The sequence below is a fragment of the Physeter macrocephalus genome, chromosome 6, assembly GCF_002837175.3.
Source record: "Physeter macrocephalus isolate SW-GA chromosome 6, ASM283717v5, whole genome shotgun sequence".
NCBI lineage: Eukaryota > Metazoa > Chordata > Mammalia > Artiodactyla > Physeteridae > Physeter > Physeter macrocephalus.
The window spans coordinates 30257303-30263916 of NC_041219.1; positions in this window are offsets into that span (position 1 = coordinate 30257303).

A 6614-nucleotide genomic window follows, 5' to 3' on the forward strand; every position below is an offset into this window, starting at 1 on the left:
TCCATACAGCAAGACTGAATTAAACCAGTGGTTCTTGACTAGGGGCAGTTTTGCCCCTCAGGTGACACTTGGCAGTGTCCGAAGATATTTTTGATTATTATAACTGCGAAGGGAGTACAACTGGCATCTAGTGGGTAGAAGCCAGGGATGCTGCGAAGTATCCTGCAGTGTCCAGAAGAGCCCCCCACAGCCAAGAATTATCTGGCTCAAAATATCTGTGCCAAGGTTGAAAAATTCTGGATAAACTTCGAGTCAACTCAAAGTGTTCAGTCAACTTTGGAATTTGTGTGGCTTGGGAAGAAATCTACAGTGAATTAGACCTTTCATATTTTGCACTTCTGAGAGATAGCATTGCATAAAGTTTTAGAACATGGGCTATGGAACTATATAGACATGAATTTGAATAGTAACTTCACCACTTGCTAGCTCTGCTACTTTGAGAAAGTAACAAATTCTTTAAGCCTTCCTTTCCTTACCTGTCGAATGGGAACATTAATAGAATTGCTGTGAGGATTAAATTAAGTGATATGATTAAAAGGTACTTAGTACCTGAAGTAGTAATAATCATCTTGCTAGGAGTTGTCATTTCCCTGCCAAATTGGAAGAAGATCATGCATTTCTGACCCACTTTGTTTAGCATCAAAGAATGCTATATGTGAGTGCTTCCTACATGCTGGCTCATGAGTGGATATTCATGGTAAAATGAAAAAAATAAGGAAACATAAATATGTTTTTTGTAAAGTTAAATGTGTTTAATGAACTCCTCTTTATTCTAAGATTATGGATTTTCCCCATCCTATTTGGGTTAAAATGGCCTTTCTTTTTTTTAAGTTTTATTGAAATACAGTTGATTTACAGTGTTGTGTTAGTTTTCAGTTATACATATATATAAAAAATATATATATTGTTTTTTTACTTTCTCTTGTATTATAGGTTATTACAAGATATTGAGTAGAGTTCCCTGTGCTGTACGAGTTAAGTCCTTGTTGGTTATCTTATTTTATATAGTAGTGTGTATATGTCAGTCCCCAAATCCTAACTTATCCCCCCCTCACTTTCCCCTTTAGTAACCATAAGTTTGTTTTCTATGTCTGTGAGTCTATTTGTGTTTTGTAAATAAGTTCATTTGTATAATTTTTTAGATTCCACATATAAGTGATATCATATGATATTTGTCTTTATCTGGCTTACTTCACTTAGTATGATAATTGCTAGATCCATCCATGTTGCTGCAAGTGGCATTATTTAATTTTTTTATGGCTGAGTAATATTCCATTGTGTGTGTGTGTGTGTGTGTGTGTGTATACCATATCTTCTTTATTCATCTGTCGATGGACACTTAGGTTGCTTCCCTGTCTTGGCTATTGTACAATAACTAGTGCTGCTATGAACATTGGGGTGGTTGTATCTTTTTGAATTATGTTTTTCTCCTGATATATGCCCAGGAGTGGGATTGCAGGATCATATGGTTGCTCTATTTTAGTTTTTTAAGGAACCTCCATACTGTTCTCCATAGTGGCTGTACCAATTTACAGTCCCATCAACAGTGTAGAGGGTTCCTTTTTCTCCACATCCTCTCCAGCATTTATTATTTGGAGACTTTTTTATGTTGGCCATTCTTATTGGTGTGAGGTGATACCTTATTGTAGTTTTGATTTGCATTTCCAATAATTAGTGATGTGGAGCATCTTTTCATGTGCCTTTTGGCCATCTGTATGTCTTCTTAGGAGAAATGTCTTTTTAGATGTTCTGCCCATTTTTCTATTGGGTTATTTGTTTTTTTGATATTGAACTGTATGAGCTGTTTGTATATTTTGGAGATTGATTCCTTGTCAGTTGTATCATTTGCAAATATTTTCTCCCATTCTGGATGTTGTCTTTTTGTTTTGTTTATGGTTTTCTTTGCTGTGCAAAAGCTTTTAAGTTTCACTAGGTCCCATTTGTTTATTTTTGTTTTTATTTCCATTACTCTAGGAGACAGATCCAAAAAGATATTACTGCAATTTATGTCAAAGAGTGTTCTGCCTATGTTTTCCTCTAGTAGTTTTATAGTATCTGGTTTTACATTTAGGTCTTTAATCCATTTTGAGTTTATTTTTGTGTATGATTTTAGAGAATGTTCTAATTTCATTCTTTTACATGTTGCTCTCCAGTTTTCCCAGCACTGCTTACTGAAGAAACTGTCTTTCCTCCATTGTATATTCTTGCTGCCTATGTCATAGATTAGGTGACCATAGGTGCGTGGGTTTATCTCTGGGCTTTCTATCCTGTTCCAGTGATCTATATTTCTGGTTTTGTGCCAGTACCATAGTGTTTTGATGGCTGTAGCTTTGTAGTATAGCCTGAAGTCAGGGAGCCTGATTCATCCAGCTCTGTTTTTCTTTCTCAGGATGGCTTTGGCTATTTGGAGTCTTTTGTGTTTCCATACAAATTTAAAAACTCTTTGTTCCAGTTCTGTGAAAAATGAAAATGGCCTTTCTTTTATGAAGTAGTGATAATAGGAGCTGGTAACCCATATTTTAAAGTGTACTTACTTTACAATAAAAGAAAAAAGTAGCAACCTAGCAACCTTATATTGGTCCCTGTTTTGGTTTTTGTTTTGTTTTTGTCTTTTTTGTTTGTTTTTTTTTTTCATTTACACATCCATGAAGTCCAAAGTCTGGGAATAACCAAGCTAGAATTGTCAAGAATACTACATAAAAGAAATGAGTCTTGAGCAAGACTTTTAATGATAAGAAGGGTAATAATGGTTGAAAATTTGCTGGTAGGGAAGATGCTGTTGGAGAACAGAGGCATAAAAGTGAAAATGAATATAGTGTATGTGTAAAGGACTCTCCTGCTACCAATCTGGACAGTCATGATGGAAATAAGATAAACTCTAAGGGTGGAATTGGAGTGAAGGCTTTGGCCTTGATTCAGTATATGATAGGGTAGCATTACTGGTGATTAAGGAGAAGAGTTCCTGGTGCTAGTGGACATTTGATAAGTGTTGATTGAGTGAAAGAGAATGAATGAATGAATGAAATGAATGATAGCCTGGCGTTCAGGGAAGATGAGCATGCGGTATACAATGGAAAGGAAAGAAACAAAGGCAAGAAGACCAGCAGGAAACCATGTTGTAGTGAAAAAGAAAGGAACAAATATTTACCATTGAATTCAGAAAGAAAATTTGCCTGATGGCTATACCCTCAAACAAAATAAAATTTGGGTCAACCAGAAAACCCATTCAGAAAGTGATGGTGCTAACGTGGTGAAGGTTTCCAAATCCTTCGGCCCGGGACTGGGGTTTATAAATTTCTCTGCTGGGATCGAGAAAGCTTTCAAGGGTTTTGTGTTTCTCCCAAGGGAAGTTTAATTTATTATGCAAAGGTTAGCTACCAGCGGCAAAAGGAACAACAGGAGGCACTACACATTTAACATAAGTGTGGAAATACAGCCTGACTAATAACCAAGGCCCTTCACTTCAACCTAATGTTCATTTCCTGAGAATGTATATGCATGTCTTTCATTATTCATTTCTGTTAAGTTGTTACTAATTGGATGCTTTTTGTTTTTCTTTATTTAAAAATTAATGAACACAAATACATGTACTGTGTTATAGAACTTTAGAATGATGCCTGGCACCTAATAAAGGTCTATAATATTTGTTGAATGAATGAATGAATAATTGGATGGGTGGAGGTACATATGTAAGTATGTTTTATATGTATATATGTACATACGTGACCCAGCCAAGGTGACAGTATGGGGCTCTAAAATGAGGGGAAGCAAAGGTATCACCACCACCTCTGCCTTCACTATCACTATCGTTTTTTTGTTTATTTTTTTATTGAAGTATAGTGAATTTATAATGTTTCAGGTATACAGCAAAGTGATTCAGTTATACATATACATATATATTTATATACACATACATATATGTATATACATATATGTTTATATGTATACATATAAAAGAATATCTTTTTCAGATTCTTTTCCATTACATGTTATTACAAGATATTGAATTTAGTTCCCTTTGCTATAGTAGATCCTTATTGTTTATCTATTTTATATATAGTAGTGTGCATCTGTTAATCCAAAATTCCTAATTTATTCCCGCTCTTCTCTTTTGGTAACCATAAGTTTGTTTTTGTTTTGTTTTTGCGGTACGTGGGCCTCTCACTGCCGTGGCCTCTCCCGTTTCGGAACACAGGCTCCGGACGCGCAGGCTCAGTGGCCATGGCTCACGGGCCTAGCCGCTCCGCGGCATGTGGGATCCTTCCGGACCAGGGCATGAACCCGTGTCCCCTGCATCGGCAGGCGGACTCCCAACCACTGCGCCACCAGGGAAGCCCCTATTTCTGTTTTGTAAATAAGTTCATTTGTATAATTTTTTTAGAGCCCACATATAAGCGATATTGTATGATATTTGTCTTTTTCTGTCTGACTTCACTTAGTATGATAATCTTTAGGTCCATCCATGTCACTGCAAATGGCATTATTTCAATCTTTTTATGGCTGGGTAATATTCCATTGTGTATAATATCACATCTTTATCCATTCATCTGTGGATGGACATTTGGATTTCTTCCATGTCTTGGCTATTGTAAATAGTGTTGCTATGAACACTGGGGTGCATGTATCTTTTCAAATTAGGTATTTCTCCAGATACATGCCCAGGAGTGGGATTGCTTGATCATATGGTAACTCTAGTTTTAGTTTTTAAGGAAGTTCCTTAAAAAACTATCACTGCATTTGTTGTCTATCCTTTCTGGAGCATTTACCATGCAAGGCACTGTATAAGTAAATACTTCGTATGCATTATCTCCTTCTGGACTCACAAGAATTAGGAGCGTGATACACATAGGATGACTGGCTCTGTGTTACAGGTGAGGAAACAAAAGCATCAAGCAGTTCAGCAACTTGTCCAATGATCATATTCAGAGGTAGAGCCAGTATCTAAATCCCAGCTCCTTCTGACTGGAGAATTTGAGCTCTTTGTTGCTAACCTGGCTTCCCCAGCCCTTGTACCTACTCTACTGCTTTGGGAAATTTGAAAATCAAGGGAGAGGAAGCTGAACCTCAAGCTAAAACTGGAATACCTAGTGGGGAACACCCTAGAAAGAGATTGTTAAAAATCACTTGCAGGGCTTCCCTGGTGGCGCAGTGGTTGAGAGTCCGCCTGCCGATGCAGGGGACACGGGTTCGTGCCCCGGTCCAGGAGGATCCCACATGCCGCGGAGCGGCTGGGCCCGTGAGCCATGGCCGCTGCGCCTGCGCGTCCGGAGTCTGTGCTCAGAAACGGGAGAGGCCACGACAGTGAGAGGCCCGCGTACCGCAAAAAAAAAAAAAAAATCACTTGCAGACTGAATGGATAACCCAAGAAAGCATGGGGTGTCCCCAGTGTTATCCATGCCAATATATTGATTTCCTTTGGGGAAGGCAGGTCCCTTCCAACTATTGGAGATAATATTTCAGCATATTTTTACTTTCTTCCCACGTTTAGTAACTTACAGATGCTGTCATTCTTAGGTTTTGTTTTGACTGAGAGAAACACTGTCTGAAACTGCACCAGACCCTGCAGTCACCGTTTCCCCATTTTAAGCCATCATTCCAGAAATCCCCCATCTCTTCTAAAATAGGGACAACAGTCACTGGTTAGCGCTGAAACTTTCTGTGCAAGGCAGTGAGAAAACGGTGATGAACTGGGCTGAAGTACAAACAAAAAGAAAATTCAACGTCTACCAGGATAAAAGATGTATTTGTTTCCAGAAATGTCTTTCAGGTTTTTCTTTAAAGACCAAATTACACAATTTGCAGCTGCTTTTTTTTTCCCCATGCAACGTACAGTATCTGCAGATGTTTTATAGCAGACACCTGCAATGTTTTCTATTTGTTTTAATTATAACAGAGAATGACAGGAGACAAAGTAAAATGGGAAGAAGAGAAGGAGAAAGAGGGGGAGGGAAACAGGGAGCGAGAGAAGAGGAGCCAGTGCCAACATCTAAGTGATGGGTAATAAAACCCCAGCGCTCCCCATATCTTTCTCCATATCAATCTCCAAGAGATTGCTTAAGAAATTGACCACCTGCCAGCTATTCAAAGGCTTAAATGCAGTAGTCTCGGTTCAGTACACGTGTAGGCACTTTCCATATTCCCCAGCCTGGTTGACTTGTTCTCCTTCACTGAATTGCAGGGGGAAAAAAATGGTACATTTTTGGAGAGTACTAGAAACTTGGCTTCTGCCTCTGGTCTGCATTGCCCTGCTTTTCCCTTCTGGACAGCATTATACAGATCCCTCCATCGCAGCTCAAATGACAGAGCATAGGCTCCCAGAACTCCTCGAGTACTTCCTGGTGCACTGATAACTTGGCTTTTAACAATGCCCAAGGGCACATAGTTCTGTATTGTTACATTTCACAGCAAGGTCTTATAACCTTAGCACAAGGGTGTTATAAGTGTGTGAGCCCGCCCTACAGTCCTTTGGCTTTCATTTGGCTTGAGAGGGGGTACATCATTTTTTGTTGATGTATCTTTTAATCTACAAGGTGTCCACAAGCCTGGAATTTAGGTGAAATATACATAATGTCATCATGGACATCTTCAATCCGTAGAAAAATAAAATATTATTT